The sequence below is a fragment of the Somniosus microcephalus genome, chromosome 1 (genome assembly GCF_052327205.1).
Source record: "Somniosus microcephalus isolate GS21.2 chromosome 1, FLI_Smic_1.0, whole genome shotgun sequence".
In the NCBI taxonomy this organism is placed as follows: domain Eukaryota; kingdom Metazoa; phylum Chordata; class Chondrichthyes; order Squaliformes; family Somniosidae; genus Somniosus; species Somniosus microcephalus.
In genome coordinates, this window is record NC_140987.1 from 63,695,748 (window position 1) to 63,708,634 (window position 12,887).

Here is a 12,887-nt window from a genome sequence, read left to right on the forward strand (position 1 = left end):
TACTGGCAAGACTGAAACAGTTTGCAAACTCATTGAAATATTCTGCACTGTCCAATTTTTTCCCACCATTTTCTCTCCTGTCTTCAAAGTGTTGACTCAGACTGTGTAGTATGAGTCACGCAAGGGTCCTGGCTGCCCTTTGGTGCCTAACCTCATTCATTCTTCACCTGCGCTCCTTAAAACCTACCTCTTTGACTAAGCTTATGGTAATTTGTCCTGATATTTCCTTCTGTGGCTCAGTGATAAAAAAATGTTTTTATTGATATCACTCTTGTTAAGGGCCTTGGGATGTTTTGCTACGTTAAATGCGCTATATAAATATAAGTTGTTGTGTTACTGGGGGGACCGTGGAATGTTTTAAACACTGGAGGGGGTGCCTCAAGCAAAAAGGTTGAGAACCCCTGATTTAGTACTGAGGGTGGAGTCGTTTGAGTTTGGCATTACTTCAAACTGAGCACTGTATTGTGTTCATTATTTGCATTCTCTTGATGCATGAGGCGTTAATAACAACGCTGTGTTTATTTGCATGAACATCTTTGCGGCCTTCTGCACATGCTCGCGGTATCCCGGAGCCGGGCTTGCGCACCTGATCCCCTTCTGCGCGCTGTTTATCGAAGCCATGCATGCGTAGTACCCAACAGTTGCGGCCTACACCGTGGGCCATGCTTTCCTTAGCTCCGTAGGGAGAAGGTCACTGGATCCGTTGGTGGGTGGGAGTTAAGAGGGAGGATCGAAAGAGGAGAGAGAGGGGGGAAGTCAGAGGGGGGAGGGGGGGATTGAAGGGGAAAGAGAGGGGAGGGGAGAAGAAGTCAGAAACTCAGTGGGGTGGGGGTTAAAGAACACGGAGAGCACAGTGGCCATGGGGGAAGAACGTGATCCAGGTCTAAAGTGGGGGTGAATGAGTGTGCGACTGTGATCCAGATGGTAAGGTGGATCACGCTCTTCCAACCCTTTACACCCGCACCACGTTCTTCCTCTCCTCCCCTTAGACCCGGTTGATTTCTCGGAAAGCTTGGTGCTTGGCAAGTGACATCATTGGACTGGACGAAATCCGGAAGTCATGTCACTGTCTCTGTCACTATTCATTTCATACCCAATAAACCTGTTAACAATCTGTGACCCACACACAATGCCCCATCTATGGGTGGGGGGGGGGGGTGTGGGGTGGTGGAGGGCAAGGTCAGGAACATGTTGGGGGGAGAAGGTCAGGAACCCGGGGGGTGGGGGGGAAGAAGTTCAGGAACTTGGGCAGGGTGAGAAGGTCAGGAACTTGAGCGGGCAGGGGAGGTCAGGAACTTGTTGGGAGGGAAAAGGTCAGAAACTCGGGGGGGTGGGAGGAAGGTCAGGAACTTGTTTGGGGGTGGGAGAAGGTCTTAACCCATGAGGGTGAGCCCTATCTGTTCTATGTGATATCTGTTCTGTCTGGACCCTGGCAGTCAGAATGACTCAAATTATACTTTGCAAAGTACTTGATTACTTAGGCAGGCAGGATCTAATTACACATTCCAGATAAACTGCTGGATGTATCTTGTCCTCCAAGGTGACCAATCAGAAATCTGGTGTTGGAAATAAAAGTGACTGTTGATAACAGAAGGAGCCATAATCTAGTGGCTGGTAGAAACTATTCAAATCTTTTGCACCTGATAAATGACATGAACCCAGTCCACTCCCATAATGCCCTTAGCAAAGTATAATGTATTTTAGGAGGTATTTCTCTATATGAATTCCTTGGTCATTATTAAATGATAAGTCTTTGAAGCAGTTGATTTTGCAAGCTTGTAAATTTATTAATGCAGCCAAGACAAAATTTATGCCCATAGGATTCTAATAGAAAAGGTTTATATAAACAAACAGTACTGCTTCGTAAACATTAGAGGGGGAAATGACGCAGGTCACAAAGCCAGGATTTGGCAGAGAACTAAGCTTATTCACTGTACAGTTCCCCTCATTTGTGATGTTATTAATATGGTAATACTTGAGAATACTGAAATAAAAATTTATTGGAACACTTGCCATGACCTCCAAGAACGGTTTGGCCTTGCATTCTGGCAATTTTACACAACAGGACTCTTCCGTGTTCTGTTGCAGCTCAGGTAGTGTTATACTGTAACTCGCTCACATTAATCCGTGCTGAGTGCTGTATTATTGACATTTAAAGACCACTTTGCAGAATGTTACAGTAAAACTTGTTTTTACTCACACCAGAAAATTAAATAGTGTTGGGTACCTTGAAATGCATTTCCCTGGGCAGTGTTTTAATCAAAGCCAAGAGGAAACTAGTGGGATGATTGATCACTCCCAAGATTAATGACCAGTGATAATTTGTGTGCACTATTTCACCCTATCCCGTCTGTGATAGGAGATGGATTTAATGGTCTAATATATTCTATGTAAATAAGCAGCAAGGTTCAAATATACTGGTGTGGTTTGACAAATTTCTGTTATATAAGGTTTGACCTTTATTTCCTCTATATATCTCTTTTACATTTCAATGATTTGGGCGACAGGATAGTTTTAGTGAATCATTTTGTAGGCTCTGATGGTGTTATGCCTCAGTAAGGCAGTTACCATGCTGCACTGGAAAATGGAGCCAGATGGACTGTGTGTTATGAATACCTCTTCAATTTTTTATCTATTATTGGGAAGGATTGAGATTAGTGTTCCATTTCCTCCTAGGGATGACTCAAAGCCAAGCTTGGCTATAGATTTGAACTTTTAGGCATAAACTAAATGCTCAAGATGCCCGCCGATTCTTTCTGTAAATGCACAACTTGCACAGGTTCACTTGTCGCTTTGTGTTCAGTCAGCTGAACTGTCACTATAACAACAAAGGTTTTTCTCCAGCAACCCTGCACTAGGGAGAGACAAAAATTAGCCCGTGTACTCGCTCCTGATCTCGATCTAGTGACACTTGCTGAAAGTGCACAGCTGTGTTTGTTGAGCGAGCGAGGGATGGACTGGGCCTGAGTGTTATGGCTACTGTGGTAGGATTTCCTATTTGACAGTCCCTGCTCAGGTTACCATAACTATACTGGGCTCTTGGATGAAAGACGGGAATAAAGGAGGAAACCGAAAGAGGCAAATGGTTTTAGTTGAATTAAGTGTTAAAGCTATGCAGTAGGCACCTTTTTAAGGATGTTTTATTTGCCTGTCTGCTTTGAATCTACTTTTCATTCATACTTTTACTAACAGAAGTAACTATGGATGACATTGCAAAGTAAGCTAACATCATCATATTTTATAACACAGCTGGCAACAAGATAAAATAGAATAATCAGCAGAGCACAACTAAAAATATCTTGCTCTATCATTCTGCTTTGTGATTCTGTAGAGGTATGTCGCATTGATCATGCCCTATATTAGTGCAGTGGAGTTACAGGACACCCCTTCCACATAAGAACATAAGAAATAGGAGCAGGAATAGGCCACTTGGCCCCTCGAGCCTGCTCTGCCATTCAATAAGATCATGGCTGATCTTATTCTGTGACACTCTTCTCCCAGCTGTCCTATTCCTTTGTATTACAACTGGCACTCATTTCCTACCCATTGCCCACAGAGCCATCTGTCCCTCCCCCAAAGCTGTTTAGTAGTAATGAGAACCATTCCTGAACTGCAGGTAGATTGGCATCTTGTAATACAGCTCCTTTGATTAGATTTAGCACTGTTGGGACTGATTGATTTATTCCATCTCCTTTATTGAACGTGTCCCTGGGTCCCGTCCTTGCTCCTGGGTCCCTCAAACTGCAGTAGTGGGCTGACCAGGAATGCAAATCTCATTGTTTCCCTGATTATTTCCAAGCAATTCCACCCCCCCCGCCCCAGAACTTTGCCAAGAGTCAATCCCATAATATATATGAACATCCCCTTGTATAACACCGATACTTGTCAATTTGTGTCTTTATAATGCCTTTTTTTAAAGCCCAAGCAGTGTCTAGTCAAACCTGGATTAACTTGCATTGGATAAGTTTGCTTCTAATCTTTTCTAAGCTGTGCACATTAACCCACATGGAGTGCCACCTCCACCCCAGAACCTGAATGTCGAATGCTTTGGGGAGGTCTGTTTTACTCTTTCAACTCGAGTATTTCCATTTTCAGCAAGATACGGGTTAGTATATCTTGAGGTAATAATTCTTTCAGTTCTTCAGAAATGGGAGTGTATTTTCTTTAAAGTTAAGGGACAAATTCTTCTGCTAAACCGTCTTCATAAACCTCCCAAGTTGAGCAAAATAATTTTTATCCAACACAGATCAAAATATACACAACAGCTTCGGTTTGTTTCATACAAATCTAATCAGCAACTATCACCTTTTGCCTTTAGTGGTTCCTACTTAATACTACTTCACTATCTCCTGGCCTCGAGGGGAACTCCACGTCTCCTCCATTGCTAACTCTGGTTCCGAACACTTTTTGCCCTCCCCTCCAGTGAGTATCAGCAGGCTATTCTAACATTGAAGGCATCGCAACTCTGTCTGATCCTGAACTCTGATAAATGGATCCTTTTCAGATCTCCTGACTGACTTTTCTCTCTCATCGCCCTTTTCACACCGCCATTGGGCGCGCTGAGCCCAATTATAATGTCCCAGTTGAGATCACATGACTTGGCACAGACCAGGGATTGAGCCCTGGGCCTTCTGGTCTTCATAGTTTTGGTACTATTGTCACGTCGTGCATTTGTCCACAAAATCATTGAAGAAGCACAGCGGAGAAAGCTTCCCCCACCTTCCCTTTCTATCTCTCCTTCATGATTCTATATCTGTAATGGCAAGTAGTCTTTCACTTTCTTTGACTGGTGTCTCCTCTGACCCCTCTGCCTGTTCGTTCCTGGGTTTCTAGCTATAAGGATGTGTGCATTTGTCACTCTCTAATTTTAAGCTTTCCAGTGTTAAGTTCTCCCAAGTACTGTTACTTCCTCCCCTCCCCTCCCCTCCCCAAACTCTCTGACGTGAATTGAATTGCCCTTTAATGGATTGAGTGCTCTGCCTGGCTGTCTCTCCATAAATTTAATACTCTTTGATTGACTATGATCCGTGTTTGCCCAAACAGATGTTCCACCATTGCCACACTGTTATGTATGAATTGAAAGCTTGACCCACCTTTTTATATACTTTTTGAAGAGCATATCCCTAGGGTGAGGGTGAACTATATTACAGAAATTAAAGAGGAATCTATCAGAAGTGTTATACAATTTTGAATACATCGTGGTTCTTCCCTCTTCCCTCTTCCCTCTGAGGATTTCCATCGGTTCTATATTAACTGTAGATGTTACTGGTCTTTAAGAAGTGATTTTTCCCACTATCTCCCTTGCGTTACCTTACTGGCATGTAAACTCAATCCATTCGTAGATCAACGAGACAATCGGAAAAAGATGTTGTTGGTCACTTCAAGCATGAAGTGTAGCCCTTCCCATTTTAAGCATGATAGTTGGTCCTTTCACAGGCCAATACATTTGCTTGTTTTTTGCTTTCTTGCTGCATATGTGCATGATCTAATTGAATGGTGGAACTGGCTCAAGTGACTGATATTTTGATTTTTAAAGATCACCTAGTCCATTATAGACAACTAATTTCCATATTCTGAGTAGCATGTTTCGAATGCAAGTCTCCTGGATGAAAACCTCTTTAATTGGACGAATGAAGCAGTTTGGAATTGATGCAGACTCATGTTTACCATCAACTTTACTGTGAAGAGAGAAACAGAGTTAACGCTTCAGGGCAATGACCTTTCATAAGAACTGGAAGATGCTAGAGATGAACAGCTATTAACCAAGTATAGAGCCAGAGAAAAGGAGGGGCGGGGGGGGTGGTGGCAGGGAAAAAACAAAGAAGAGATCTGTGATGGGTGGAGTGCAAGAGTAAGAGATGATGCAAGGCAAAAGGAGATGCTAATGGGACAATTTTATGAACAAAAGATGGGTCAAGTATCAAAGCTCCATTTTCTTAACTGTCCCAAGAATTATCATTAGAAACCACAATATAAGATATTTTAAATGTTTTGTTTTGTCTTCTGGAGATGTAAAAGTGAAATTTATTTGATATTTTTTTTCAATAAATCAATTACTGAACATCAGTAAATTTTATTGATGGTTGGTAACCCTAATCTGGGTGGAATTTTTAATCAGACAGTCCCTTTGCGAATGGTAGCAGGCTATCATTTAAATATAATCCTAGTTTTATGTTAGTATGGAACTACGCTCTCTACATACTAATATGGCGAAATAGATTTTGTGCAGTACTTTCCTGGAATTAAGAAATCCTTACAGCCTCCCCATTCCCTTCTCCCAACCAGAACATTTTGTATTTAGTTGCTGATCATCTTCACAATGGTTTGGCACAGCTCCAGAATGTCATACAGTTAAGGTTGAAGGTATTTCCATGACGACTACCAGTGCTGATCTGTTTTGATGGGTGGGGGTGAGGTGTATTGTCAAGTGAGTCAAACTACCCAGCTCTGCATCTCGACCATAATCATTCAGTCAGGGGGTCAGGCCCAGACTGTGAGCAATAGTGCAGCAGGTCCTTCACCACAAGAGGATTCTACCCTTACCCTGATGAACAGATTGAATAGAAATAGCTACTCCATACAATCAACACTGGAAAAGCTGCAACTAACTAAAGGTTAATCCATAATGATATTGTTTGCTTTAAGTACCAGAGTGTTTTTCTTGAAAATGTTTTTGTACAATTTGTGTTGGGTCAGATCGGAAGTATCATTGTAATTACTGGTGATTTGAATCACTTACAGTCCTGAATGGTATAAGATGTCAGAATTCACCACTTGCTTTCTGAATGTCAGCAGAAGCTAATGTACATTATAAAACAAAAAGCTGCAACATTCCATGTAACTTGATAGATTAAAAAAAGAAATACAGGAGCTGCAGTTGTATCTTATTTATTTTGTCCAACCAGCATATGTTGTCTTATGTTAGCTTTAAAATAGAAGAACATTGGACACAATTGTATTGAAACTATATTTTGGGAGAAGTGGACAGCAATGCTATATATTTTTCTTGTTGGTCATACTGTGCATTCATGGCCTATTCTGCGATATGTGTTGCTTCATATTATGAAATGGGTAATTATAATGACATAATATTGACATATGATTACTGAGCTTAGATACAGAATATATGTATTTTTTTAAACTGAAGATTGAAATGTTCCTGTTTTACTCTGTATGTATATTCCCAAACGCATTATGTAGTGACAGTGATTATTTTGCTACTGAATTATACCTTGGAATGTTGTACTGTAATTTGTTCTCATTGGTGGTAATTGTGTTTATCCCTTTTAAGAACTATGAATTAAACCAAAACATAAAAATAATTGTTTATTCCAATTTTCAGTTCTATCTCTTGCAATGTTTACAATAAAAGAAATTGTGCTGCTGGTGACAGAAAGTGAAGTTTGTGTGTATTTTGAAAGCCACGGAATACATTCAGCACTCGACAGTTCAAATCCATTATTATTTGTGATGCATTCTGACTAAACTTGCCGATTTCGGTGGTGTGCATTAAGCCTTGTAGCTTAACTAGAAAGCAGTGTCTAATTTATTATATCCATTATTATCTGCTGTCTTGGAATCAAACTTTATTGATTTATAAACTAATTTATTTTGGTGTTTAAAAGTGCCATCCACTAGGTCCATACGACAACACTTATAAGAGGATGCCATTTTTGAATTCTGTACTTTAATTCAGAAAACTTGAAATTCCATGCATTTATTGATGACTTTTTAGTTCATTGAAGTGGGATGTCCGTTGTTTTTGCATCTAATTCAGGTACAACACCTTTAGAAGCTCTGAGCAAACTCTACTCCAAAAATGTACCTTAACCCCGTGTCTGAAGACCATCCTCAACTGCACCCTTTCTGCACCAGTCTAACTAGGATTGTAAAGTTTGTGCCAAATTTTCTGCTGTTGGATTGTACCCAGTAGGAACTGGGTAGAGATTGGCCAAGTGCATTTCATGTTGGATTTCCAGCTGACAAAAATCAGTTTATGTTGGATTGAAGCCCAGGTCTCATGGTTGTAAGGACTAATTGTGAAATGCACTTTGCTACCCAGTTCCCCATGCCAGATCATTTATTTGATCAATTAAGACAGACATTTGTTCTGGCATGGGGTAGAGACAGAGTTTTGGGGAATCTGGTAAACATGAGAGCTGGAACTCTACCCATAGCATTTGAGTGTAGTCTTTATGTAAGTTGCCACACGAAGATATAACCCTCTATCAAAAAAAAATTGCAAGTACCCCTTGTGTAGTGCATTAATACAACAGCTCAGATAAATTAAATTAGAACATGCGGTAATTAATGTTTTTAAGGGAGGGGGTTGTTGCTATTTTGGAATAAAATGAGCCTTAGCTGTTTTTATTAGAATGTCGTATACAAGCAGCATAACCTTTTCACATGAAGTATATTGATGGCAGCATGGATATGAAATTGGCTAAGTGACAGGAAACAGAGTAGTGGTGAACGGTTTTTCGGACTGGAGGAAGCTATACAGTGGTGTTCCCCAGGGTCAGTACTAGGGTGACTGCTTTTCTTGAAATATATTTATATATTAATGACTTGGATGTGGGTGTACAAGCCACAATTTCAAAATTTGCAGATGAGACAAAACTTGGAAGTATAGTGAACAGTGAGGAGGATAGTGATAGACTTCAAGAGGACATAGACACTGGTGGGATGGGCGGACGCATGGCAGATGAAATTTAATGCCAAAAAGTGTGAAGTGATGCATTTTGGTAGAAAGAATGAGGCGAGGAAATATAAACTAAAGGGTACAATCCTAAAGAGGTGCATGAACAGAGACACCTGGGGGTATATGTGCACAAATCGTTGAAGGTGGCAGGGCAGGTTGAGAAAGCAGTTAAAAAAGCATACGGGGTCCTGGGCTTCTTAAATAGAGGTATAGGGCTGGATTTTGCCAATGGGGAGCTTTTGGAGGTGGGACTTGCACTTGTCGGGTTTTAGTCCCGCCTCCATCGACTTGTGGCCAACCCATGCTATTTTCCCTTGATTGACCTTGTTAAACCCGCCTAGCGGGCCAATTAAGGGGAAGCTGGTGACAGAGGACGTCAGCGTTATGATGTTTCATCTGTCAAAAAATGTTGACAGATGAATTGTCATCGTTTGACAGCTCTGTGAAGCTGTCGAACACGGACATTCTATGTTGTTTGATGAGTCCTTGTATTCAAGACTCATCAAACCTCTTTCTTTAGCAGAAATTAGATGGTTGTTGCATTGGAGAATGCAGCAGCCATCTGTTATCTCTGCCGGTGACATGCGAGACTCTCCGCATCCCCAACGTTTGAAGCCTGCAGGAAGAAACAAAGGTAAGTAAATATTTTCTATCACTTTCCACTCACCTCACATACCTACCTCTCCACACTTCCACCCATCACTTACCTTCATAGTGCACTTTTGCACCCCTCCGACCCCCGCAGACCCACTGCTCACCTCGCTGACCCTGGCGGGGTTCAGTGCCTTTGGGAAGCCCGCACTTGTGTGGGTAAAATGGGGATAATCCTCTTATCTGCCTGTTAACAGGCAGTTAAGTGGCTGTAATCCCCTTCCCGCCTCCAGGAGACGGGACCCGGCGCGGCTTCGCTACCCACCTCCCGGGAAGATGGCACGGAGTCTGTTTGGGGGCGGGATGGGCACCCGCCCCCAGATTCTGCCATTTTCCCGGCAGTCCCCCCTCCCCAGGGCTGGCAAGATTGCGCCCATAAGAGTACAAAAGCGTGGAAATTATGATGAACCTGTATAAAACACTAGTTCAGCCTCAACTGGAATACTGTCTCCATTTCTGGGCACCGCACTTTAGGAAGGATGTGAAGGCCTTAGAGAAGGTGCAGAAAAGATTTACGAGAATGATTCCAGAGATAAGGGACTTCATTTATGTGGATAGACTGGAGAAGCTGGGGTTGTTCTCCTTGGAGCAGAGAAGATTGAGAGGAGATATGATAGAGGTGCTCAAAATCATGAGGGGCCGGGACAGAGTAGATAGAGAGAAACTGTTCCCATTGGCAGAAGGGTCGAGATTTAAGGTGACTGGCAAAAGAACCGAAGGCGACATAAAAAACATTTTTACTCAGCGAGTGGTTGGGATCTGGAATGCACTGCCTGAAAGGGTGGTGGAGGCAGACTCAATCACAGCTTTGAAAAGGGAGTTGGATAAGTACCTGAAAGAAAAACATTTGCAGGGCTCCGGGGAAAGTGCGGGTGAGTGGGACTAGCTGAAGTGCTCTTGCAGAGAGCCGGCATGGGCCGAATGGCCGCCTTCCATGCTGTAACCATTCTATGATTCATAACAGTGGGGGATAAATGTGCTTAACTCCACAGGGTTAATGCCCTTTAAACAAGGGTGGTTGCGTTGTGTACTATAGGCAGATTATAGCACTAGTATGAAACAATTGCTGTTTTCCTCCTGTCATGTTTGGGACTTGTCAACTAGTTGATAGAGATTGTTTACAATGATTATTCAACAACTCCATTATCATTGTATCATGTGGCTAGTAGGTGAACTAGATGGACCGTGATCTTTTTTCACCTTAACTATTCCTATGTTCCTAATTATAGTTGGGTTTGCTGCAAGAACACAAACTTTTAGAACCAGTTCTGTGACTATTGCATTTCTCAAATGTTATTTCTACAATTTTCACTAGACCATTGCACACACACCCATATTTTAAGAAGTCATTGCTTATACCCATACTTTGTGAAATCAGTATATGGTATGTGGAAAAATATGTATTGATTGCAAGCACTGTGATCATTACATATGAACAATGATGGACAGGTAACGACCCTCTGGTCCATGAAGCTTGTCCCACACAATTGCGATACCTTGTGTATCACAATATATACTCTCCACCCCACTCGAAAGCATATGAGTTTGTGGGAGAGGCAAAAAACCTGGGCAATTCCTCTCTGACCAATCTAAGCAATCAAAACTAGTCCAGGAGATCACTCTGGTCCTGAATTCCCTGCAGTACCTACCTTCTGTAAGAGGTGTCCTCTATCCCACCTAGAAACAGATCCAGCTCTCACTTGGCGGAATTCAGCGAATCAGCATCCATCTCATGCGAAGGCAGCCTGTTCCAGATGTTCACTATTCTCTAGGGGGGGAAAAAAACACCTCCTGACATCTAACCTAGATCTGGCCTTATACAACTTAAATGTGTGACCCCCTGGTCCTCCCTAACCTGTTTAATTGGAACAAACTGTCAACTGGAACACAATCTATTCCCTTCATTATCTTATGCACCTCAATCAGATCACCTCTAAGTCTATGTTTCTCAAGTGCAGAGACCCAACTCTTTTAGCCTATCTTGATAACGAAGATGCTTTAGACTGGGAAGTAATCCAGTAGCACTCCTCTGCTCCCTTTCCAAGACCTCAATATCACCCATCATGTGAGGAAAGGTTGAGGAAGAAGTTGATTTGAGGTTCAGTTGGGCTGCAGAAATGGGTACAACGAGACACATAAAAAGTGACACCTAACTGCTCTGTAAGTCTGATGTCATGCTGTTACTCCACTGTAGTTGAATTGAGGATACCACGCTGGTTCCCAGTATGATCCCAGATTTAAACAAGTTCACCGCACCACCTAATACGAGTGATGGAATCACAATTTATATATAACACTCCACGTACTTTGCAATTTGGGATGATTATTAGTTTAATTTCTAACCAAAATTTGGAGAGTGATAGCCGCAAGCTGGAACCTGCTCACTCACGCTTGTGGATCATGATAATTGAAAGCTGCCTCCTGGGAGCTCCTCAAAGGCCTGTTGGGTAACGGCACAGTCCAGGATAACAATAAACCACATCGGTCCAAAGTTTCCAAGTTCAATTCCCAGTCTTTGCTGAGTTAGCTGATCTCCGCTACAGTCTGCCTCTGTGTCACTGTGGGAGGTGAAAAATGGGCCTGGTTCCCTGCTACTGATTGCTGGAAGGCGTGCACGTGTGGACATTAGGCGGGAACGGGATGAGACTCGGCTGGGGTGTCTTCCCTCTGAATAATGTCGACATCGCTGGCTCACACAAGAAAATTGGTCACTTGGGTGAGGTCCTTGCGAGCTGCCAATGATGGTGGAGCCATATCTCAATCACTGCCTTCAGGGGAGAAGAGAGGCAGAATGAAGAAAGGAATATATTGGGTGAAGGAGCAAAGGTTTAAAAAAAATCAGTTTTATGCAAGTTGAGATATCATTGCTGTGAAAAAAAAGTACTGTATTCTGATGTTGAGGAAGGTCTGGGGCACTATGGGTATGATAAAAATAAAGAACATAGAGACAGGAGTAGGCCATTCAGTCCATCGAGCCTGTTCCTCCATTCAATTGGATCATGGCTGATCTGTGCATTAACTGCATCTGCCCGCCTAGTTCCATAACCCTTAATGCACTTGCCTAACAAAAAAATCTATTGATCTCGGTTTTTACATTTTCAATTGACCTAGATTCAATAGCTTTTTGGGGGAGAGAGTTCCATATTTCCACTACCCTTTGTGTGATTAAGTGCTTCCTGATATCACCACTGAAGGGCCGAGCTGTAATTTTAAGGTTATGCCCCCTTGTACTGGACTCTCCCAGCAGAGGAAATAGTTTATATCTACCCGGTCAAATCCTTCAATCATCTTAAACACTCAATTGGATCACCCCTTAGTCTTCTATAATTAAAGGAATACAAGCCTAGTCTATGCAACCTGCCCTCATAAATTAATCCTTTTAGCTCAATATCATTCTGGTGAATCTGCGATTCACCTTCTCCAAGGCCAAAATATCCTTTGTGAGGTGCGGTACCCAGAACTGAACACTACTCCACATGGGGTCTAAGCAGAACTTTATATAACTGTAACATAACTTTTACCCCTTTGTATTCCA